Source organism: Salminus brasiliensis, chromosome 14 (genome assembly GCF_030463535.1).
Source record: "Salminus brasiliensis chromosome 14, fSalBra1.hap2, whole genome shotgun sequence".
Taxonomy (NCBI): Eukaryota; Metazoa; Chordata; class Actinopteri; order Characiformes; family Bryconidae; genus Salminus; species Salminus brasiliensis.
The window spans coordinates 10,710,036-10,735,012 of record NC_132891.1 but is presented as its reverse complement, the minus strand read 5'-3'; the positions used below and the strand labels follow the sequence as shown (position 1 = coordinate 10,735,012).

Genomic DNA, 24,977 nt, shown 5'->3' with positions numbered 1-24,977 from the left:
ATACAAAGTGCCTCTCTTTTAAGTGCCTTAATAACTGTGCCAGCGTCTAATTGAAAATGGCCGTAATGAGTGTGTGAAAGATCAATGCTCTCTTCACACTCACAATCTGTGGCCAGACCCCCGGAGTGCTGTAAAAAGACGGAGAGCCCTTCTTCGCTCACCCTGTGCTAATAGTCACCGCTTTAGTAAACGGGAAGGTTGCTTTTTTCCCCCCTTTTTTTGTCTCCCGGGGGACTGAATGAGATGAATCGATGAGTGTGTATTGCGTCTGAAAAGTCACACTGCTGGGAGAGAGTTAAAAAGAAAAGGACCTCCTTTACTAAAGGAGCTCGAATAATCAGTCAAACACAATAGTTACTCCACTCTGTCGTAGTTCTGATTTTACAAGGATGCAAAAACCTAAATGTTGCATCCTCAGTTTTTCCGAATTTATAACCCTCAGGCAGTTCAGCAGCTTACCTAACTAGAGAACTTTTGAGACTCTCAGGAAGGCTATAATGCTCCAAACATTGGTGCGATCACTACAGATCTAGGTTGTCCAGGCCTTTTTACTATACATGAAATGTTTAGTATTAGAGTATTAAAAAAATAAAGTATTGGGACACCTGCTCCTTCATTGTTTCTTGCGAAAAAAAGGAAGTTTACCCATATCTGGTTGGAGACATAACAGGGACTCAAACCCACAAACACATATATAAACACAGACATTGACACCAGGTGAGGGGTGTGGAAAGAGGGAGAACCTAGGGAGGAGCTGTGACAGCCAAAACAAACCAAAAGCACATGGCAAACAAACTGGAAAACCTACAGACCTCTGTAAGGGGCATCGAGGCCTGCTGCATTTAGCGGTGGAAGAAGTTTGCACTGAATTCATGAGTTTGAAACCTATGTTCCTGAGGTTAGGCTAGAGAACAAGCCTGGCCAGTGGTTCCGTATTCATTATGGAGAGGTAGTTGTGATAATGGAAGGCTTAGCTCTACTCTACGCTTCTTCTAGCTGATGTTGGTGACTCCTTGCAGCATGAGCAAATCCCTGGAGAGCTCATTAGCTTCAGCACCACGGTGACATCTCTCTCCCCTCCGCAGCAAACAGACAAACACATTACTAGCCACCTGCAGCCCTGACTCCAACCCTGCCTGGACACATGCACACATATCTGCCTGGGTCTGGGGTTTTGGGCATTGTGTAAAGCTGTCCAGTAAAACTGGGCCCTGCAACAGATCTCCCATAACGGTGAAGATGGCGACTTTATTATTATGAATAATAATATTAATAATAATAATAATAAGTGGTTCTCTCTTCTATGCAGATGCTTGGCTATTTATATGTGGTCACTAAGGTGAAACATTTTCTTCCTAAGCAGTTGCTATGGAGGTGCTTAGTGTTACAGTTACGGTGATGTGGCTAAATGGTTGCTTTGGTAACTCAGGTGCTTGCTATGGTGTTGCTTACTAGTTGCTTAGTGGCTACTTGTTTGTTGCCAGGTCGTTGCCTTAGTGTTTCTAGGTAGTGGCTATGCAGTTGCGAAGTGGTTGTTAGGCTGTTGCATAGTGCTTGCTAGACAGTTGCATTGGTATCCCAAGTGGTTGCTATGGTAACCCATTGTAAATAACTAATTGTTCTATTGTAACATCTGTACTTTTACAGACAATTAATTTTGTCAGTCATTTGTATCATTTTTACAAAGAATCAGATTTTTATCTGGATAGTAGGTGATGGATAGACCCCCATAGCGGAGTCACGTAGACATGAGGAGTGTTTACACACCACTTTGGAGAGGAGGTGGCTAAGCCATGGAGTGTGTGGTCCATAGATGGCAGAATTCCTCTCTCTCTCTCTCTTTCTCTCTCTCTCTCTCTGTCTCTCTCTTTATCTCGCTTCTCTGGAGGGACAGAGGTGTGAAACGGCCCCACCCCACGTCTACAATTTCCATGGTAGCACCACACATAAACATAGACCAACAAAAGCCCCGTCAGTGACTGTAGTCTCTCTTCCTTCACATAAGAGGACCCAACATCACACATCTCTTCGTCTTTCTTTTTACAGACTGTGATTCTGTAGGGTCTGCTGCATCGCTGTACCGCACCTCCTGGTCTCCCAATAAAGAATCTCAATTTTAAGGCTGTAATCTCGGTTTTTGTCCCTTATACCTAATATAGGCCATTGTTGTGCTTATAAAGAAGAATCCTTCAGCAAGTGCATGTCTGCTGACCGGCAGGACCTGTTGTATTAATCCCCACCACAATCAGCAAGGTCTGCGCAGCCATTCAGCCGCTTCCAAGGAATTAAAAATGTATGCAGAGTGAAAATTGCATGTTTTGTTGGGTTTGCTTTTTGAATAGGCGCGGGGCTGTGGCAGCACTGAATGCGTACCCAGGGAGAAGAATCAGAACCGCACGGAACAATGTCAAATTCATCTCCGCGCCGCGCTCGCTCCGCTGCACTCTTTATCTAGCGGCAAGAGCGCTGCTAATGGGTTTAGCGCTACCTCGGAGACCGGGAGGAAGCAATTGCGCACAGAGGTGGTGTGGAGCGCGGCCCTGCGAGCGGTGCTGGAGACTGGGGCGCTGCCAGCAGCGAAATATTAATACCCAGATTCATTATCGGCTCCACTGCTGTCTGTCACAGTGACTGATGCTGTTTTTCGCTCTAATTCGTCCTGGCAGCCAGGCAGACAAAACAAATGGAAAAAGAGTGCCAGAAGACCTCGAACCTGGGATTAAGTAATTATCGTATTCGTTTGGGTGTAATAACACTTTTTTTAATTTGAAAACGGCACGGCGGAGCGGGGATGCTCGTCCTAGCCGCATCTTCGCAGCTTTGCTTGAATTACAAGGACATGATTTGTAATAGTTTTATTGTACTGTGCTTCTGCAGTTCAGTCTCCTTTATGTGGTGGGAAAAACTAGTCAGTGTGTGTTTAATCTGGTCATGACTGTTGAGGGATTATTTACTGTAATTCAAAATAGGTATCACTAAGCTACTGCTTACCGTGGATAGTCAGACACTCATGGATAAAAGTCTTAATCAGGATCAGACAGCATAGTCAAAACCAAATATAGGGTCCAAACCAGATATAGACAGACATGTGAAAAAACTAAGACACTATGACAACTTTGGGTTTTTTTACAATACACAAAAGGTATAGTATTCGAGTATTAAAAAAGTTAAGTATTGGGACACCATTTCTTCCAAAATCAAGGATGTTAAAAAAGTTGATCCCGCTTTTGTTGGAGTAACCACTCTCTACTATCCAGGGAAGGCTTTCTACTGGATTCTGGAGCATTGCTGTGAGCATTTCTGTGAGGATTTGATTTCAGTGACCGCAAAATATTGGATGGAGCACCACCAGAACCACTTCTGGATCCTTTTAAGATTGAAAGGTTTGGACATTCCTACATTTAATACTACTTCCATGTCGGCTGCAGATGATTGGAACATAGTTACAGTATATTCTGAAAACTCCAGAAAATCTAAAAGCAGTTGTATTTTGCTCTGGTCATGGGTAGACTAGCGTGGTGAAGCAGAGAGAAATCTGCAAGGGAGAGGAAAGCTGGGTATGTCTCATTACTCCATCTCGTTCTGTTGTTTCAGGCCTGTTAAAAGTGCACTGTATCAGAAACGGCTCTAATCCCTCTTAGTCGTGTCTTTGCAGGTTTTTTAGACAGTGCTGACATTCGACTATCTACTGTATCTCAATGAAACCAGGACAGGTCTGTGATTAATCAAGTGTATTTAGGCATTGCAGACATTCTGTCACAAATATGTAACACTGAGCAGAACCACTCACTGATAATGGGACATTTTAACATTCACAGGCCCTAATCTCAGCTTTACCTCTCCTGTCATGTATTCCCAAAGTACAAAAAATACATTTTATTATAAAACATAAAGCATAACGGAGCCATAGCATGCATTTATTGAGTATTTAAGCTGTTCTTTGATTAATATGTAGTCAATGTGTGACTTGCAAAATGCTCAGAGACCAATTTACAACCCTGTTATTTTGCTTCAGAATGAAACCTGCAGATTGTCCTTTATCGGTGGGCTTGTGGGAAAACCCTGGTGAGCTCTGCTTTAATGGACTGGTTCATGTCACTGTGACGGCCCACAGCCACATAGCATAGCTTAGCCTAGCCTAGCCTAGCCTAGTTTAGCACTGTAACAAGATTGGTTTATTTATTGGAATTTTTCCCACCAAGTCTTACCAAATAGTGTTGCTGTCCTTTCTGGGTCCTCTCTGCATTAGCTAGCTGAAGACTTGGTTGGTACTTGGTTGGCCCGTCTTCTTCTGTGGTTGGCCTAGCATTCAATGCTTTTAGCATTTTTAGCCTCACTTCCATATTCTCCCAAAGTAGTTGTTGCGTTTAGCTGAAAGGCTTTCGCTCATGGACAGGGAGGTAATAAAATTAGCTTTAGTAGTTATTTTACAGCGATGGGGTTCTGGGATTGGCCTATTGGGTTTTTAGAGGATTTTTTTAAAAGGAGGATACAAAAGTGTTTGATGTTCATGGTTTGTTTGTCACTTTCATGTACTGAACTCTCATTATTCAGCAATGCCAAGAAGAATACAGGTTTTCATGATAAGGACCTTTAAAATACCTGATATTTGTTTCCAGTACAAAGATATATAATTACAGATGTCCTCTGGATGGACGCCAGATGTCCAAAAACATATCCAGTGTTTCTTCTGAAATCAAGGGTGTTAATAGGGAGTTCTTCCCCCTATGCTGCAGTATCATGCTATTTTCTTCTGGGAAGGCTTTACACTAGATATCATGCAACAATAGGCATTAGTTATGTTAGCACTCCAACTCGTCCCACAGGTACTGGGTGGAGCTCCATCAGTCCCCATCGCTTGATGCAGGAGACTTTCTACCCCTCTAACTGACACTTAGCAGTGAGCATGGTGACCTTAGGCCCTAATATAGCTGCTCCAGATGCTCAAGATAGGATGAGATCCTCTCTCATCACACACATCCTCCATAGGCCTCGGCTGCCTCTGCACAGCTGCTGATGTTATGTGCTACATCCTCTCTCCTCTGCATGTTCTTATTTGGCTCCTCTGTCTTCCTGTAGCTCTGACCTCTGCTCCTCTACCCCCGGGTCACCCTGCTCCCTCCTTCCCCTGCCCATGATAGCAAACAGTTCTGTATCGGGATCACTGTGACCCTTTTCCTGGGCCTCAGAACACCCCTGGAGCCCAGCGTGAAATTCAGCCATGCATGGTGCTGTGACTCCTCGTGTGTGAGCGTCTGGGTATGTGTGTGTATAAATGTGTGTGTGTGTGGGAGAAGATGGGTCACAGTGTTCCTGAGCGGTATCCACGCTGATATCTGTGCTCTGCTGTCTGCATGTTTACATTCCCCTCGGCAGGGATTAGTTTGAGCAGTACGGTACGCTCCATGTACCCACGGCCCAGTGGCCCAGCAGCCTCAGAGCAGAGAGGCCCCCACAGGGCCCCCTAGCCTGCTCGCTCTAATTGGCTGGTTGCCGTGTGTGCCACCCTAAGCTGAAGGCCCAAGAGATGCCAGGCTGTATATTGTTTTGAGCGGGAATGTGTATGTGTGTATATCCTTGCTGTCATATCATATAATGTAGCTTGTGGAAACATCAGCTGCTCATTGCAGAGTGTGCATGATGATTGGTCCATTCCATGATGAATGGACCAATAGAATTTTTTAAAAACAATATTCTGTTTATTTTAATCTCTTATATAGTTACTATTTGGAAATTTCATTTTCAAAGGTTTTGTTACACCACTGATGATAATGCTGATGTGCCTATACACAGTAACAGTCAAACGTTTGGCCACATCTTCTAATAGAAGGATAGTAGAAGGTCTTTACAGTAAATTTGAAGATGTCAAAACTATATCCTCATATCTATGAACTATCACATCTCATATATTTTAGATGTTTTTAAGGTGCCCCAAAATGGAATTTTGTATTTTCCTTGTTGAATAATGAGAGTTTGGTACATAGAAGTGCCGTCCTGTGAACCTCAAACACTGTTCTGTGTCCTCCTGTCCTCCTCCAAACTTACATAAGTAAAATGGAAAAAGCCATTTCCAAAACCCTGAAACTGTTACATACATTTACGCCTTAAAACCTTTACAGCTCATAGTCTATAATAGGCTATATATCAATGCAATATCAGTGCAACAGCTACTTATCAGTATAATACGGAAGTGAGGCAAAAAGGCTAAAAGCAATTGCTAAATGACTGGGTGAAGCACCTGTAAAGGTCACTTTAAGGTGGGGTACAGTGCGCATGTGCATGGAGAGTTTGGAGGAAAGCGCGGGAGAGTGTGTGAGTATGGTGAACTGTGCTGGGTTGTAGCCTGGGTTCTCCAGCTGGTGTTGTCTGGGAAGTTGTGACAAGGGAAGTCGAGGTGCTCTCATTGCTCATTAAAACTCGGAAACCCCTGCACGACGTGTTCCCTGCATGTCTCTTAATGGAGCTAAGTATTCACCTCTCCACAAGAGCACCCACCTAACACCATACTTCCAGTCGTTACACACCGCAAGGTGAAGCTAGGCTAAAAGCTAACCCTACCAGACCATACTACAATCTCTTTAGCTAGCAAACTGCACACTGCACTGAAACTATCCGGTAAGACCTGGGAATCTTTCCAAAAAGTAACATGTTGCAGTGTTAAAAACTATTGCTAGGCTAGACTAGGCCATGTGGCTGTGAGCCACTGTGGTACCATAAATCATAATAGTTTTACAAGCTTGTCATAAAAGAAACAAATCTGTTAAATTTAAATCTGTTGACAAAGTTACGGGTTGTAAAACTGCGTCTGAGCATTTTTCTCTCTAACCAAAGTCACTTTTTTAACTTATGTAGGCTATACTTTAAAGACAAAACCTAAAATACTGAGTAAGGCCTTTTTTAGCCCCCTATTCATGGATGGATCTCTCTGAAGCAGCTTTATGACAAACCTCCTGGGATGCTTTTGCCACAGACTTTTCATACAGTAAAGTTTCATATATGATGAGCACTTTTGGGCTGCCGGCTTAGCTTACTGTAGATCGGACATGGGTGGACCATCTGAGGCTGTGACTACTTAACTACTTATCCTTCAACGCAGTGTTTATTGAAATCAGTGGAAAGAGGTGTCGTTTTGGATGGATGCCTACAGTCTTCAGGATAATTAATAATAATTAATATCACACATTCAGTCAGGTTCACTCAACTTTTGACTGGTACTGTGTGTGCAAGTTCTGGCACTGGTGCTAAATACACTAAGTCTGAGCTGAAAAGCCCAGTCCCAGCTTGTCTGAGATGTTTGTCAGTGTGAATAAGACTCCAGTGGCGTCTGACGTGATGATGTGACCCGGGCCTCCTGTCACTGTTGTTTATAGCTGATGGACATGCTGTCACTGGCTCTGTGCAGCCGAGACACCTGGGGAGAGTGAGCTGCTCTGCATTTGTTAAATGGGCCCACATGAAAGGATCCCTAACTGGAGACATAACATCTCAGATAACGAACAACACAAACAGCTGTGGTTGTTGTGTTTGTGTGGTTCAAGCTCAAAAGCTCATTCACGATTTCTGGGAGCGTTATGCTCCTCACCCCGGGCGGTCGCTGTCTGATAGCCGAATGCTTTTTTGCACTCCTGCTCAGACCGGTTTTGACACCGCTACCCTGACTGCGCTGCTTTCCTCGTTGCTGCCCAGACACTGTCCTTTCCCTTATTCGGTCAGCGAGTGAAAAAGCTGTTTAGAATCGTGTTCAGATCCAAAGCAACTCATCCCCCCCTCCTTTCTCCCCCTCTGTCTCTCTCTTCACCATGTTTGGCTTCTTTTACTGCTGTTCAGGTCGAGGAATTTGCAGTGGCCGTTGCTATGGCTTGCTTAACCCTAAGCTAAAGTATCACTGGTGTCCCTTTTAGCTCATTAAAACCTGATTCCAGAGTAGCTGGGACATGTTTGGTAGGTAAAATGTTTTAGCAGGTAGGTTTGGAGCTTTCTGTGAGTTAATGCTACCCTTATTGTTGTGTTTTATTGTTTCTGAATTGAAGATACAAAGGGATTATTACTGATTAATTGGATAAGAGTAACGATAAAAGTGACTAAATGGTTAAGTATGACTTTTTTGGCCCTATAATGTGTCAAATCAAAGCCCATATCTTACCCATAACTTACCCATATTTTCTTGCATTTTTCCCCCCCACTGAGGTCAATATGCCAAAAATGCTATGTAGCGATCATACTATGTTACAGTGGCACCTGTCAAGGGGTGAGATTTACATGAACACGTGAGCATGTGAACAGTCAGTTGCTGAAACACTCCTAATAGCATCAGTATGTATGGAAGAGGGTAATCAGATCTAGACTAAATACACAGATATATGTAAATGCGATTTTATGACATCCCACAAATGCTGAAAGCACACTGTTGTTAGATCTTAGTTACCATATGTGAACTAGGGAGTAAACTGTATGAAAACTTTAACCGTGTACTTACTACATCAGACTTCTTCAAAATAATTCATTTAAAAAATGTGGGCCCTTTAGGATTAATAACTGGAAGGGCTGGAAGTTCCTATCCTCCAATCTAGATGCAGTATAGAGCCCCATGTTCTGCAGTGAGGTAGACGGACCCACAGTGCTGTCAGCACTCAGCCAGTTACTGAAACTTGGCCCTGTTCGCTGTTTAGGCCCGAAGGAGCCCTCTGCGGCCTAATGGCTCCAGTCTGCTCAACATCTGTGGCTTGAACATGTGCGCCTCCGCAAAGCTGGTTTAGGCAAGAGCAAAACCGTAATAGTCTGTTTTATTGCCGCCACTGAATGTTCTGCCTCGGTAATTACTGTTGATTAGGAAGCCTAAGCAGGAGAGCGAGATGGGGGGGGCAAGATATTAAAGTGTGGTTAGTTTTAATAGCAGTTGTAACCTGTGTGGTTTCAATAAGCCTGGTGTTTTTGGAATTAAATGAATGGCACATTCCTGGTCATCAGAATGCCGCACTGGCACAGTCAGGAGGAGTGTAGAGTGAGGATTCAGTGCCGGGCCTGCTCGAGCCTGCCTCCTCCAGCATACAGACATACACACACACACACACAGATAAGCTCTTCCCGCACAATCTGTAACCACCACTGTGCCAGTAAAGAAACACCTGTTTACAGCGTTACCAAGCTTGTGTCGTAATAACTTGCTCAGGTGTCGACTCGATGTTGTGAAATGAAAAAGCTGATGTTCACACTGCTTATTTTGAGCAGCCCACTAATAGCAAACCACAGAGTCACAGGAAAACGTAGCCTGAAGTCACAATAGCTGGTTCCCTTACCTGCCGGGAGAATCTGTGCACTTACCTTTGAATCCATGCCAAGCAGTGGTCTTTTCTACAGAGACAACATACTGCCATCTAGTGGCCGCCTGTGGTGCTGCCCACTTTTTTTGTACACCTCATGTCATGATTAGTGATTATTCTCTCCCTCGCGTCTCTGACATAACGTTGGTGGGTTGCAGGCGGGTTCAGTTCAGGTCGAGGCTCTGCATACCTTGGACTCAAGCGTTAGGCCCTATTAAAAAACCAGAGCAGCACTTGTGTGCGCTCACCGCTGCCAAAACCCACCGGCTCAGGCCGAGTTTAATGAAAGGAATGTTAGAAAGGCCTCCATGTAAGCAAACACATGTAACTGTGGATTACTGTAAGATAAGATCGGTGGTGTTTTTTAATGTTCATGCGGATGAATAGTTACTCCCTGCTAATGTATAGGGGATAGGGGAAGGTAGGTGGATATAACAGATGAGCTCATATCAGATTTACACCCTTCACCACTATGCCTCATTGCTTTCTATTTACATGTATGTACTCTTTTGAGTTTTGAGGGCCCTTGTTGATGGTTGTGGATGGAGAACCCTCAACTAATACATGTTGCATTTTAGTAATGCTAATGCATAGGCATCAGAAGCTGTGGCCTAAAGGTAAAAAGGACAGAGATCCGGAAGGTTGTTGGTTTAATGCCCAGGACCGGCATTAAAGGCTGAAACCTAACCCCTAATTGCTCCCTGGGTGCTAAGGTGACTGTCAAACGCTTTGGGTATAGTGGTGGCTCGGTGGTTTATTGGTGACAAGGTTGTGGGTTTGATGCCTTACCAGGCTGCCATTGTTGGGCCCCTAAGCATGGCCCTTAACCCTCTGTGCTCCCTAGATACCGCTGCGGAGGCGGCCCAACACTCCGGGCATGTGTTTTCACTGTCCATTGAGTGTGTTTGCTCACTAGTGTATCATGTGTCTTTACTGCAGGGATAGGTAAAGTGAGTGAGTGTGTTCTCACTTGTGTGCAGGTGTGTGTTCATTGCAACAGGCTGTGTAATATATGTACATGGAAATAATCAGATATTGACATGCCTCAGCCCAGAATTCCCTGGCAGTGCATCCCTACTGTAAACCCAGTGTGTAGCTTTTCCTAGCTTTTCTATCAGTGTGTTGGCCTTGTTAGCTGTGGGCCTAAAGGTTAAGGGGGCTTTGGACTGGAAGGCGGTTTAAATAGGTTCCTGTCCATTTCTCTTCTCATGCAGTCTTTCTGGTGCATGGACAGCCAAGCTGAGAGCTCCCTTTCACTGCTGACTACCATTGCTGACTCAACCTGCTGCTCAATTGGCCATAAAAGCTAACAGGAGCTGACCAGAGCCAGCAGGGCAGGACACACCATGCCACGGTCTGCCCAGATGTTCGGTGAAGGCCTTATGCTGTTCAGCTGACAGTCAGCTTGATGTGTCGGGGCACTCAAATCCGTCTGTCTATCAGTCTGCCAGTCTGTGTATGTGTAAATACAGTATGTGTGTGAGGGGAGGTAATAGAGGTGAGTTGTCTGGCTCTGGCAGAGGGTGTGAGGATGGAGAGTGTGTACGTGTACGTGTGTGTGTGTGTGTGTGTGTGTGTATGTGTGTTTGTTCATGGGCTCAGTGGACCTCACACCTGCCTGAGGTTTTGTCTTCACTTCTCTGCCCAGTCTTGTCTGGCCCTGTGTGTGTTTTCACACCCACCTATGACAGCACGCCGAAGTGTGTGTGTGTGTTAGAAAGAGAGAGAATTCAGTGCCAGATGTCTGGGTTTCTGCAGCCAGGCACTAGTCCCTGGCATTTGGGCCGGTCCCTGCTGTTATCAAATATCAGAAAAATCCTAAAAACACTGAATTATAGACGACACAGACAGAACATCAACTAATTAACTACATTCAGATGATCACCAGCCCACCTCAGGCCAAACTCCCCAACTCATCCCAAAAGTATTGAATGAAGCACCAACCATCATTCCAGAGAACACAGCTCCACTGCTCCACAGCTCAATGCTGGGGGGCTTTATATCCCTATAAACAAAGAAGCCAGTAGGTCCATTGTTTATCTGCTCAAGAGTACCATTCTATTGACAGTACTTCTTACCATGGACTAGACAAGCTGTGTGTCTACATTTGCACATCTGTGTCAGCAATGGGTGCAACTTAAGGTAGCTGAATGCATTCATTAGAAGGGGTGTCCACAAACATTTGGACTCCCCACATTTCAGTTAGCTTACAAATGAGCTCCACACTGATCTATTTGATTCAGATTTGTCCATATATATTTTTCAATTTACTTATCTTTGGCAATAACTGGGTTAATGTAATATACTTCATTCATGTGGAACCAGTGCATTCCTTTCTTTCAGTGTACGTATCAATATCAGCCTAAGATGAAACATGTGGTGCTTCTTTGAACTTTCATGGTGCGCAGCAAAGCCAAACAGTCCTAAAAAGTCAATAGCAGCCGTGAATTAATCGCAGTTGTTAAGAGGCCTTGATTTTTTCCCCTCACAATATTAATCATGCTAATGATCCTTGAAATGAGGCCTGCTCCCGGTATTTACCCACACACTGCCCTGGTGTCATGGAGAAATGAGTCCACCAGGGGGGGCACATGCATCAACACGGGATGATACGCCGAGTGAGGATTTGGATTGATTTTATTGCTGCTCTGAGGACCTAGCAGCTCAAACCCAGATCTTTTTGAGGTCTAGTTAGTGAACCTATAATCTATAACCCTGCCCACAAACACACAAACATACAAACACCAACAGAATATCCTCCCACACAAAGCTGGAGGACAGGAGCAAAATCGGTAGTAGAATCAACCAGCTTAATCTCACAAGTGCTCTATTGATTTCGTGTCTTATTTATGGTCAACGAGAAGGGCTGCTGTGTGCAACGCTGTTGGAGATAAGGCTCTTTTATGTCAGATGAATGATACGGGATGACCCACAGGTCCATGTTCTTCACCGTAAAAAGGGAGACGTGGGGGGGAAGCTGGGTCATAGTAATATAATCTTATTTATCGTTCAACCAACTGCACCAGGGCAGGGGCTGGGGCAGGGCCGGGCCAGGCCAGCGCTAAATGGGGGTCCCATCTGGTGGGCAGACGTCCCTGATCCCCAGCAATCAGGATTAATGGAAAATAATGCTCCCTCATCCGGATTTTCACCCTCTTACTGTCCTACCTATCTGCCATTCAGCAGCCATTAGAAAGCTTTTCTTCTAATGGTTAACACACCCTCCCCTTCCCACCCTGAAGTTGCTCCATTGCTGGTTTGTGGGTTGTGTATAAAGCTCAAGGGGGAGCTGGGCGGGGCAGGCCAGGGGTCGCCATTAGCCTGCCTGTCTGAGCTGATGAGCTTCATGCTTCAGGAAGGCGTGAGGGAATTGTGCTAACAGCCTCAGACACATGCACACCCCCATCTTGACCTCACACACATGCACCCTTTGTCCTCACACACCCAGGCTTGTTTTTCTGCAGTGTTAGGACATGTGATTCTTTTTGTTAGGATTATTCATACACTAAATGCCCATATAATAATCTAAGTAGAAAAGTATTGCCACATTAGAGCCAAAGGTCACCATGCCCAATGCCAAGTGTTGGCTAGAGGGGTAGAAATTGCATTTTTCGAGAGTAAGGGAGGACCTCCAAATATCTTTGGGGTGAGCTGGAGTTACATCCACACAGCGAGGTTTCAACATCTAGTGTTCTCAGTTCTCAGAAGAGGATTGTGGCTGTTTCCCCATTAACAGCCTTGTCAGCCTTGTCTGCATTTTACCATACAAGGAATTTTCCATGCACCTTGTGATCAAAAGTATTGGGACAACTCATCCATTGTTTTTTTTCTGAAATCAAGAGCAACTGAGCAGGAGCAACTGTTTTTACTGTCCGGGGAGGAAGACTTTCTATTAGATTTGGGAGGAGTATTGCTGTGACAGAAGTGTTAGTGAGGTTAGAACATTGGATGATCATCACCCCACCTCACCCCCGACTCCCCAACTCATCCCAGAAGTACTGGATGGAGCACCAACCATCATTCCAGAGAACACAATTCCACTGCTCCACAGCTCAATGCTGGGGAGCTTTATACCCCTCTAGCCCACACCTGGAGAATGGAGATACAAGGCTTGACATCAACAATATGTATTAGGTAGGGGTGTGGCAATGCATCAAAAAATGTCCATGACTGTGTGCATTGTGGAAAGGTGACAATGCACCAGTTGCTTTGTTTGAACTGCAATCAAGAACCTATTCCAACACGTTACTGTCATGTGACGAAACACTCCCAGCTCCCAGCTCTAGTGTCAGTAGGAAGCTATGGATGGATACAGTCATCAGTTATATATATATATATTTTTTCTAAATATCGTGAGAATATCAGATTGTGAGTTCAGTATTGCAGATCGAATCAATTAGTGGGCAGAGTGTATCGTTAAGCTACCAGCTTCTACTGGCAAATTTTGAAATTCAGTAGAAATTGCAATAGTTTTAGTGAGATTTGCGGCAATAAGCAGTTTCACCTCTGCAACACCTGTCAAACTTTGTGTCGAGTTTAACTTTGGTGAACTTTGACAAGCAATTTTGCAACCCTGACCAGTCGCACTGCTGCTTTGGCTGTGCTGACCTCTGGTTTAGCTCTGACCCAAAACAGAGAAAATGCTAATGTTAGCCATGACTAAGCCTGACCGTTTCTTCCCCACTGACTAACAGACTAACAAAGAGAGAGAGCTAGAGAGAGACTGCACACATGGCCAGTCAGGAGACTGTATAAATGTTGTATTATTCACTAAATCACTAAATGACCACTAAATGAGCAGTTAGTCCCGTAACAATGGCCGTCCTCAATATCGGCCACTTCCGCTTTAGATGCGCAATATTACAACGTTGTTAGCCATGTTTGAATGTTGTTTTTAGAGGTGGGTTTTTGCAATAATAAAGTTTGAAGGCCTTTCTAAGGTGGGTGCTTACATTTTTAAAAATTTTATTCAAGCGATTGGCAAAAAGATAGAAAGAGGGGAAAAATGCGCAATACACGGAAGTGGCCAATATTGGGGACGGCCATTGTTGGGGACTAACTGGCTAGCACACAAATCCCCCACTGCCCCAACCACAACAGCTATATTCAGACTTGTACTAGTACTTAATGAACTGAACTGTACTGTAGCAAGTACGTAATTATCTGGCGTAATTATGAACAATTTTATATTTTATTAATTGTGGTATCTGAGTTAGCTAGCATGCTATATTTGCTAAGTTAGCTCCTCGGCTGAACAAAGCTAACCACGTAAGTTAACTTAAATCACCCCACTGCTCCATCCTCTGCTATTTTACAGCTGTAGTAAACACCCATTTCGCAAGGCAGCGCAAACTGCAGATGTCTAGTGCAACAACAGCCGTACACCTCCAGTGTTATTTATTGGAATTATCGAGGTCTAATCTCAATCTAATCTAATCTAATCTCAAACTCAGCAACCAAAATAACAAAAAACGCTATATGGACAAAAATGTTGGGACATCATCTGAAATCTGAATATCACAAAAGAGTTTATCCTGCTTTTATTGGTCTAACTGTCTCTACTGTCCAGGGAAGGCTTTAGATTAGATCTAGGATTTTGGAGCATTGCTGCAAATCAAGATTTGATTGCATTCGGCAACAAGAGCATTAGTGTCTCTTGTTTAGCAAAGGGTGCAATGTAAAGTAGGGGATGTCTGGGGTGTCCAAAAACATTTAAAATCTGGACAGTTTGTCAGACCTGACATTGTATTCCATTTTTCTCTGGATTGCCGATATAATCAGGACACATTTGGTATGAAAACAGACTCACAGACACATGCACACTGCCCGTCTGCCCCTGCCTGGCCCTTGCAACAAAAGCCTCAGTAACCTCCAGTGTTATTTATTGGAAATATCGAGGTCTTTCCTCAATCTTATCTAATCTAAACTCAGCAACCAAAATAACAACAACAACAACAAAAAACGCTATATGGACAAAAATGTTGGGGCATCTTCTGAAATCAAGGATATAAAAAAAAAATGTATCCTGCTTTTGTTGGTCTAACTGTCTCTACTGTCCAGGGAAGGCTTTAGATTAGATCTACAAGATTTTGGAGCATTGCTGCAAATCAAGATTTGATTGCATTCGGCGGCAAGAGCATTAGTGAGGTTAGAACGTTGGGCGATCGACACTCTAACTCATCCCCCAACTCCCCAACTCATCCCAGAAGAATTGAACAAAGCACCATCATTCTACAAAACATAGCTCAGTGCTGGGGCCTTCGTACCCCTCTAGACCACCCCTAGCATTAGACATGGAGCCAGTGGGTTCATGTTTATCTGCTCCAGAGAGTCCTATTCAATTGGCAATAATTCTCTCCAGGAACTAGACAAGCTGTGGGTGTGTTTGCATTTGCATATCTGTGTCAGCAATGGGTGCAACGTAAAGTAGGGGATGTGAAATGTTTTTGGACACCCCTTAAAATCTGGACAGTTTGTCAGACCTGACATTGTATTCTGTTTTTTTCTGGATTGCCGATATAATCAGGGCACATTCGGTATGAAAACAGACACACAGACACATGCACACTGCCCGTCTGCCCCTGCCTGGCCCTTGCAACAAAAGCCTCAGTAACAGCGACTGAGAGCAGAGCTGGTCAGATTAGGTCAAAACCTCATTAGCCCCAGCGTGCTGGTTTGTCAGCCACTTTAAAAGCACGCTTGGTGTCCCTATCCACTCAGATAAACACACAGCACCGTTTTGCCGCTGGTCTTTGTCACGCCAATGTAACTATGTGAAAAGATATTGTTTCACTTAGCGGCAGCCATAAGAACATTTTAAGGCGCGCTGCCCCTGCAGCTACACAGCGAGACAAAGCCGGGCAGAGCAGCCGTTTTAGTCTACTTTACAGCCCCAATCACTGCACTGACACTGATTAATTCAGCTGTTGACATGTTTTGGGCTGTCATGCCGAGTTAGCCGACAACGCTGAGAATGCTAGCGCGCCTGTCTTTCCTCAAAGCGCAAAATAGATGGGGAACATATGGTGGATATGATTGTTCATAAGCATGGAATGCCTTTTGCACTAATGGAATTATCCTCATAAATCTGATGGGAGAGAGGGGGGATGGGCGCTAGCATGACATTAGTAACATTATACACGTGCTAGACGTGCCGGGACACTGGATCCTACCCAGAACACACCCTGTATTGCAGCCTTTATTCATCAAGTAACAGTTCTGAAGTAGTGCTCAAAGTTAAACGGCAGGGTACACTTCGGGACTCATGCTAAATTAGCATCAATCAATGGAAATCTAACATTAAAGGATCTGTATGATGGAAAATGAGTTTAAACAAACACTGTTTAACACTGTACTATTCACTCTCCAGATTATATGGTCGACGTATGGAAATTAATCTGCAAGAACAGCCTATTCTGAAGTATTGGTTTTGTGATGTCACAAAAACGAGCATATTAAGCCCACAGCAGTTTAGCCATGCATGTTCAGACTGAAAAGTTTCAAGCTTGAGTATGTTTTAAATGAAGTACATACAGAGAAACCAGTCAGATTGACCATTCAGAACAGAGGCTTTTGCATAGTTGCCCATATGTATATCTATCTATCTATCTATTATAATATATTATAATATATATATTAAAGGAACAGTAACAAAAAAAAAATCTGAGGAGACAAAGTAGGACAAAGTGTTTATGTAGGTTATGTATGACCCTGGTCCCTGGTAAACAAGCGGGCCACCTGAATACCAAAACCAGTTTAAAATATTGGTCATTTGCTTAGCATGGACACAATGGCCATGTTTATACCTATTCACTTCATTTGTCTTCAGGAGAATCAGGATTATATCAGTGCTTCTGCCTCTCCAAGACACATTCCACAACCAAAACCCCTCTCAGTACAACCCACGCACCTTCCTGTGCAGTACATCGCTGTGCATCTGATCCCTGTCTATGTGGAAAATAATCAGGAAAGACAGCAGCATGTAAAGTTGCAAAATTGCGAATTTCGAGACAGCGACTTTCGAAATTGCAGCACAGGAAGAGGCTGATCGGATAATTACTATTTGCCGTGTAACAAGCGAATTTGCATATTCAGTCCCACTCAGCCGTCGGATTTCTGTCTGACTAACCAGAGACGCATTTGACTACCCACGGTCAATGGATGTGGCTGAAAACTGGGTCAAAGGTGTAAACCAGGTGTAAACTGAGTCAGAGTGGCCAGATTTTCATAAAAAAAAAAACGGAGAAAAAACGTTTTCGTCTTTGCAAGATCGTCCTCATTACGATTCAAATGAAGACGTATTCCGTGCCACAGCAAATGGAATAAATTGGTTAGGGATTTTTATTCCAGTGTACTCGTCGCTGTCCCTCAAGGCGAGTGTCTGCTCGTTTCAGGACTGATTATTGCTCGCTAATTGATTAGATAAACATGCGTCGGCCGAACCTGAACGAACAACTTCGGCCGCTAATTCCGTCGCAGTCGCCGATGCCTTAATAGAATAAGACGTAACCAGGCAACATTTGTTATCAGACGCTCTCGACAATTAGCCGCACTCCAGGCTAAATGACTGTACACTCAACATGCACTGTGCACTCTGTCTCTTTGCTGGAGGAATATTGAGGAGGGCCTATTAAAGTGCCATCATTTCGGGCAAGGAGAGAAAAGCACGAGTGAAACGGTGAAAGGTTTGCAGGAAGTCCATTAAGAGGCGGTGTTGTCTGGCGGCGCTAGTGCACAGTTTGGTGTGTGTATGTGTGTGTGTATGTGAATGTGTGAGTGTATGTTGGTCAGGTGGGGAGATGGGGGTGAAGGAGGTAATTGGTGCTTTTGCCTGGGCTGTCACAGCTCTGTATAATTGGCGTGCACAAGGCTGAGGTGGGGCTCACACACTGTACGGACTCTCTGAGGACCTGGCGAGAGCAAGCAAGCCTGTGAGAAAGAGCGAGAGCGAGAGAGAGAGCGCGAGCGCTGCTCATCAACACATTAAACATTTACTCTAACCTATAAACAGTGGCTGCCCTCATTATTGCTGCCATCACCAGCCTGTCTCATTCAGTCGCAGCAGCTCCACAAAAGCCCGTGGAATTGGTAATGAGCAGAGGAATGGACCTTGGCCGAGACAAGCCAAATGGCCTCGTGTTTCCCTGTTTACCCAGTTTACTCTTGGCTAAATGTCGTATTGTCAGTGATATACGTCGCATGACTTTTTTTAATGACATCGATTTGTGCTCATTGCTGGACCTCATGCCAACTTTCTCCCTGTTTATCCGAATTTTTTATTCGCAGCCTTGCAATCCTACATGACAGAGGCTTGTAGCACTCCTACGGTTGCTCCCTGACCCAAACCCTTCCTGACACGCCGGCTGTTCAGACGTTTCTGATCTTTATTTCACAGATGCCTAACAAACCCACTGTTACTGGGGTATCGGGATGGAAAACTGCATTTCTTCTCCTCTAAAAAACCTCAGAAGCACTTTAATTTATTCACTTCTAACTTATTCATGCTCAAGACTTAGAAGCAATCCTTTGAAACAGTTTCAAATGAAAATGTCTGGGTATCCTTACTGCCACATGTTTTATACTTGAAGCGCTGATCCGACTGTGTGTGCGTGTGTGTGTTTTGGTAGGTGCCGCTCTATCACTAGCCGCTGGTCAAATATTGAAGCTGTGATTTCTAATGCGTTTATCTACACCCTGTTCCTTTTGAAAGATGGGTCTCTTGTGGAACTTTGTGTCTCACACTGCCAAGTCCTTCTTGTCTTACTTCAAAACTGTTTTGTTTCTGGGGTCCTGTGGTGTTGGTAATTGCATAACGCTCTGTCGAGTTATTACTGTTGGTATGCTATAAATTTGCATAATTATTTAATGGGGATGAACAGTGATATTGGAAGCACAGCAGCATTGGCAACACTTGGATATGAGCGATATTTCAGAAAAAAAAATGTTTTAGTAAGTAGATCACTGTTGGTTCTGGATAGAGCCAAGACAGCTCAAAGAACCTTGCCGGTGCTTACATTTCTGGTTGTGGTCAAATGATTCTTCATTATTTAATTAATGATTCTGTTTAGGACCAGAAAAGGGTTCTCCTTCTTAATGCTGTAAAGAGCCCTTTTTGCTTAGTGTGTCTACCAGTTGTAGTCGCTGCAAAGCAAATCCAAGTAGATTCGTCCTCATTTCAGCATTTTATAGTCAAGTCAAGTCAAATGTATTTGTATAGCACTTTTTACAACTGTTGTCATCACAAAGCAGCTTTACATAATTAGTAATTAGTAAAAGACAGAGACAAAAAAGAAATAACGTAAGACATGAAGGATCAAAGACCCCCAGTGAGCAAGCCAATGGAGACAGTGGCAAGGAAAAACTCCCTCAGAGCTGGAGGAAGAAACCTTGGGAGGAACCAAGACTCACAATGGGAACCCATCCTCCTCTGGCCAGAACTATTTAAACATTAATGATAAAAATGACCAAACCAGATACAGCAGATAGTTAATAGTGGTGATATTAATAGTGGCAGATAGTTTAGAGTCCATTTAGGTTTTTAACATGGTCATTACACAGGTAGCAGGAGGGTGTGCAGCTGGTCTGGTATGGGTGGTGGTGGGTGGAGGGCCTGATGGTCGGGCTTGGTGGCCATTTACTCTGAGAAGGTAAAAAGAGAGAGTTAGTACTGAGAGGATTTTATGGAGAGCAGAGAATGTTGAGTAGTATCAGAGTGTTTCGGACGACTCATTATAAATGATAATGCCCCGACATTGGTTTCTATTGTTAAATATTGGGTAGAGGATCTGGTATCGGCTGTTTCCATCCCAATCCAGTTCCGAGTCTTTGGTTTAACCACAGTGTTTAGAGCTCCAATAGTCAGTAGTCGACAAACACCAGATATCAGTCCAGAGGAAGTGATTTGACTGCAGTGTTTTATAGGAGCTGGGAGCTGGATGGTTAAGGAGGTGAGTCAGTTGGCAAAACATGGCAGAAATGTAAAGTTTTTGTAAAATGTAAAAAAAATGTATCTTTTCTTTCTACTAGGGATGGCACAACACATTATTTAGTATCTGATATTGATACTGAGTGATATTACTGAGTATTTGGGTTGATATTAATTTCATATGATATATTCTTTAAATGAGCTGTTTTTAATTGAAGTGCTTCACTTTGGATTGGATTGGATTCATTCGTTTTTCCCTCCAGTATCATCTTCTGGTTTCTGCTGCGATTAGCTTTATCAGTACTGCTACTACAACTTTCAGTCAAACTTAAGTCTATAATAAAATACACACGTTTCAATCAATCAAAAGTTAAGAATCCACACTTTTCCCGTGAGGTACGAGCTACGAGATCATTCATATCAGATTGCACCATGCACCATGTTAACACTGCTGGTGACTGCTGCCACTTCTAAAGGTTAACACTCAAATGAATAGACTCTTTTGATCATCGATGTCAACTGGCCATATGGCCACGACGAGAGAGTGGCAGTGGCAAATGAAGAGCTACAGAGTGAGTGAGACAAAGGCATGAAGGCAAGAACAGACAGAGCAGTACTGAGGGCGGTCAAATCTCTCTCCCACAGTCCATCACCTCCTCCGTAACATATGAATGGCACGATGAAAATTGATTTCCGAGTGAATTATTCCAGGCCCTCAGCCTTTTACAAGACAATAACCTCTGCCCAAGTAGCACGTTCTTCTGCCAGATGAGTTCATTTGTTCCTTTTCATATCCGCTTCCTCTCTCTCCCTTTCTTTCTTCCTCCTCCTCTCTGCCCTCCCTCATTCAAGTGTCTGCCAATGTCACTCAATAGAGCTAACAATTAGAAGGCAGACTGGTTGATCGATAGAAGTAAAAATGATATGTAATGGTCGGAGGAGGGGTGGACTGATGCTAATAATAAGAAGAAAGGATGGTTTTATAATGGAAGGAAGTGAGGCCTGATCGATATCAATATTGATTATCATTGGCTGATAATATTCTTTAGGATTGTTTAGATCAAGCGTCTGAATGCTCGATATTTGTTCTTAAAACCCCCCTTTAAAATAATTTTATATATATATATATATTATAACTACACTCTTAAAAATAAAGAACCATTTTTGTTCTATAAAGAACCAAGTGATTAAATATTTTAAAGGTTTAAAGAAGGCAAGGCCTCTTTACTAATTAAATTAATCTTCACACATTAATTTCTTTTATAAACATGGTTCTTTATGAAACCAAAAATGGTTCTTCTATGTCACCTTTATTGAGTTATCATATTAAGAAAGTTTCTTACTGCAGCTCAACATTTTAAAAACACAGACTGACCAATGTATTAATAGTGTATACAGGTGTTAGTGCGAATGAACTGAAATCAGACAGTCTTCTGTCTGGTGTAAAGCATGTATCCCACCAAGGGTTTCTCAGATCAGGACCACTGTATTAACATATTTAGACAGTTCATCAAAGTTGTTATGCCTGTTATATCTGATGACCTGTTTCATCATACGTCCCAGCTGGCCAATCAACAGACATTGTCAGAACAATGACTAGTGCTACCGTCAATTTGACGTTAAATAGTTACAACAGCTGACGTTTGTTACCGCTCGTTTGTTGGTGGTAAGTTGTGATGTTAAGTAACTAAAATCATACATCTTTCCAATATGCCAAATATGCCAGCGTCATAATGACATGAAATTCTAACCTAGTTAGATGTAGTATATGGTATATTGTGTATATGGTGTTAGGTAATCGATGTCAACGTCTTTCTAATCTTGGGGCTTGATGTCAACCCAGTGTTTTTGAGTTTTTGATGGATATGTCACTTTAAATTTAACGTCTTTGCAACGTTGGGTTTTGACGTCAACCTGATTTTTGTTTTCAGCTAAAATTCAATGTCTGTCCGGCGTTAGAGTCCTTCTAAAGTCTTTCTGATGTCAGACTGACAGTCCACCTGTTAATTGCCAGGTTTGGTAGGTGTGTTTTAGCATCAAACTGTGCTATAAACCAGCCCTCTTGCTCTGGGATGGAATACCAACCTCTTATGGCTAATTTTGCATTGAGCATTTTTTATAGCGTTTTCCATTTATTAACTATGTCTGCTGTATTTCTAAATAATATAAATATATAAATAGAGTATTGAACACCTACCTCTAGTAATAACACAGACATGTTAAATTTGTCCATTTATTATGATAACATCTGTTCTAACGAGAAACACACCTATCTTGGAAGAGAACGGATGAAAATTCAGAATCACTGTCAATCAAAATGTTTATATCGGTCGGGCTGGGAGACCGAGAGACTGAAGGAAAGGCGTTTCTCTGAGTGAGTGGAGCTGAGTTGTGTCGGACAGGTGGCGAGGGCAGGTCTGCGAGTCCAGCCGCTGACCCGAGCAGAGCTTTGCGTTTGTGTTCCATGCAGACAGACGAAGAGGAAGAGAGAGAGAGACAGACGGAGGGCAGGGTCAGTGCTGGAACACAGCGGCTCTCCATTTGGCTCTCGTCATGCCGTGAGTGCAGACGGAATGCGCGTCCTCCATCACTGTCAGCGCCGGCAGCGGCTGCATTAACTCAACACACACACCTGGCAGCGTCCATACACTTCCGACAACCCTACAAATGCTGTCCCAGCGGTGTCTGGTCACTCTGTGGCCTTGCTCTGTCTGGTGGGATGGTGTGTTAGTGTGTGCTGGAGTGTTGGCTCAGGCCCCAGCTTTCTGTCTTTCTCTCTGTCTCGCATTCTCTGTCTCTCTGTCTCTCTCACCCGGTGGACAATTAGTTTTGGCTGCTCCAGACCCGCCTCCAGATGCGTCTTGGCCAGGCTCCACTGTCAGCAGTCTGCGGTCAGTGGTCAAACCCTCACTCTGCCGAAGCAGGACCGTTCCCTGCGGGCATTCTCATGATCTAGACAGACACACACACACTCACACACACATACACACAGATAATTTACTGGTGGACAGCACAGCTGAGGGCTGATGGCTACACTGCTCAATTTCTGTCTGCTTTCCTCTGGCGCTCTATTTTGCACATCATTCTCAACCTTGATCCGCGCCACGCTCGCCCCCTTTTTCCCCTCTCTCCATCTACACCCTCCCCACCTGTGCTTTTACTGTTCTATTCCCTCCTCTCCGTTCCCTGTAATTTAACCCCCTGCTGCGTCTCCTTGCCTCTCTCTCTCTCCAGCCTGACTCGCCTGTTCCCTTCCCTCCCAAAGTTCACTCTAATTTTCTCCCCAGTGTGTGTGTGTGTACCTCTACCTGTGTGTTTTCCTTTCCTGGACTCCATTCCTCTGGTCGTCTCATGCTCATGTCCTCCCAGCCTGCCCCGGTCATGTCCTGCTGCTTGCCTTCCCCTTTCACCTCAAGACCTACTGTTGTACATACAGATGAGTAGGCCTGTGCTGCTCCTTCTTCTGCTCTACTAACCTTGTTCTCTCTCACTCTCTCTCTCACTGACTCTCTCTGTCTCTCTCTCACTCTCTCGCATCATTTCTTCATTCAGCCAGGCAGTCAAATTTGATTTGTTTTTACAAATTCATGGAAGATCCGATCTTTCCCTTCCGAGTCAAAACAAAAAAAAAGCAAATAAGATTCATGTACCGACAGTCATTTCAGGAGATGATGGCATTTCAGTGGCATGTCTAAACCCATGAGTCTGATCTGGGGAAATGCAATCTGATGTCAGGATTTCACCCAACCCCAAGCTACACTATATAGGCAAAAGTATTGGGACACAAATACGTGATGACATCCCCTTCTAAATCCTTTGTAACTCCACAGCATACCCCTTTGCAGCTCTAACAGCAGGTTTGGAGCTCTGCAGTTATTGAGTCAGCTGAGCGCTGGAGACTTTTCTGCACTATTCTCGGAGCTCAGCACTCGGTGACCCCTCTCGGTAACTTTACTTGGTCAGACACTTCATGGCTGAGTTGCTGTGGTTCTTAAAGGTCCTCCACTTTGCAATAAAACCACTCACAGTCGATGGTGGAATATCTAGGAGGGGATCAATTTCACCAACTGACTTGTTGGAACGATGGCATGCTATTACACCTAGTACCACGCTGGAATTCAGTGAGCTCTATAGAGCAACCCTTTCTTTTATAAATATGTGTAAAGGCAGAATGCATGGCCAGGTGCTTGAATTGATACACTTGTGTCAATGAGACAGAATGAAACACCTTAATTCAATGATTGAGAAGTGTGTCCCTATAGTTTTGTCCAAATAGTGTATCTAAATGTAGTACCCACCCCAACCTCTTTTCTCCCACTCTCTATCAAACCGATTTCATGTTCTTCTGTTGTCCTTACTTGGAGCATTTTTGGTAAGTGCTGACCCCTGCATACTGGCAACACCCCGCAAGACCTGTCTGATGTTTCAGAGATGCTCAGACCCAGCCGTCTAGCCATCGTCTAGCCGTCATCTAGTGGCCCAGATTCTTATGCTTGTCCATTTTTCGTGTTTTTAACACGTCAATCTCTGACTGTTCACTTGTTGCTCATATGCATATACCACCCCTTGACGGGTGCCACTGTAATTACATAATCAGTGTTATTCACTTCACCAGTTTTACTGTTATGGCTGCTTGGTTTTTGGTCACTCAATGCATGCTAAGCGCTAATGTTTACAGATACAGTGGGCTACTGCTAGCTACTAACTATCGCAGCCCAGTGGAGGCTATGTGG

General features: G+C 43.8%; 1 protein-coding gene across 5 annotated transcripts in view; it reads left to right on the top strand.

Annotated features, from left to right (window-relative positions):
* The window catches only part of agrn (agrin), a 292,247-nt gene that overhangs the window by 77,331 nt on the left and 189,939 nt on the right, over window positions 1-24,977 (top strand). The window lies entirely within an intron of this gene.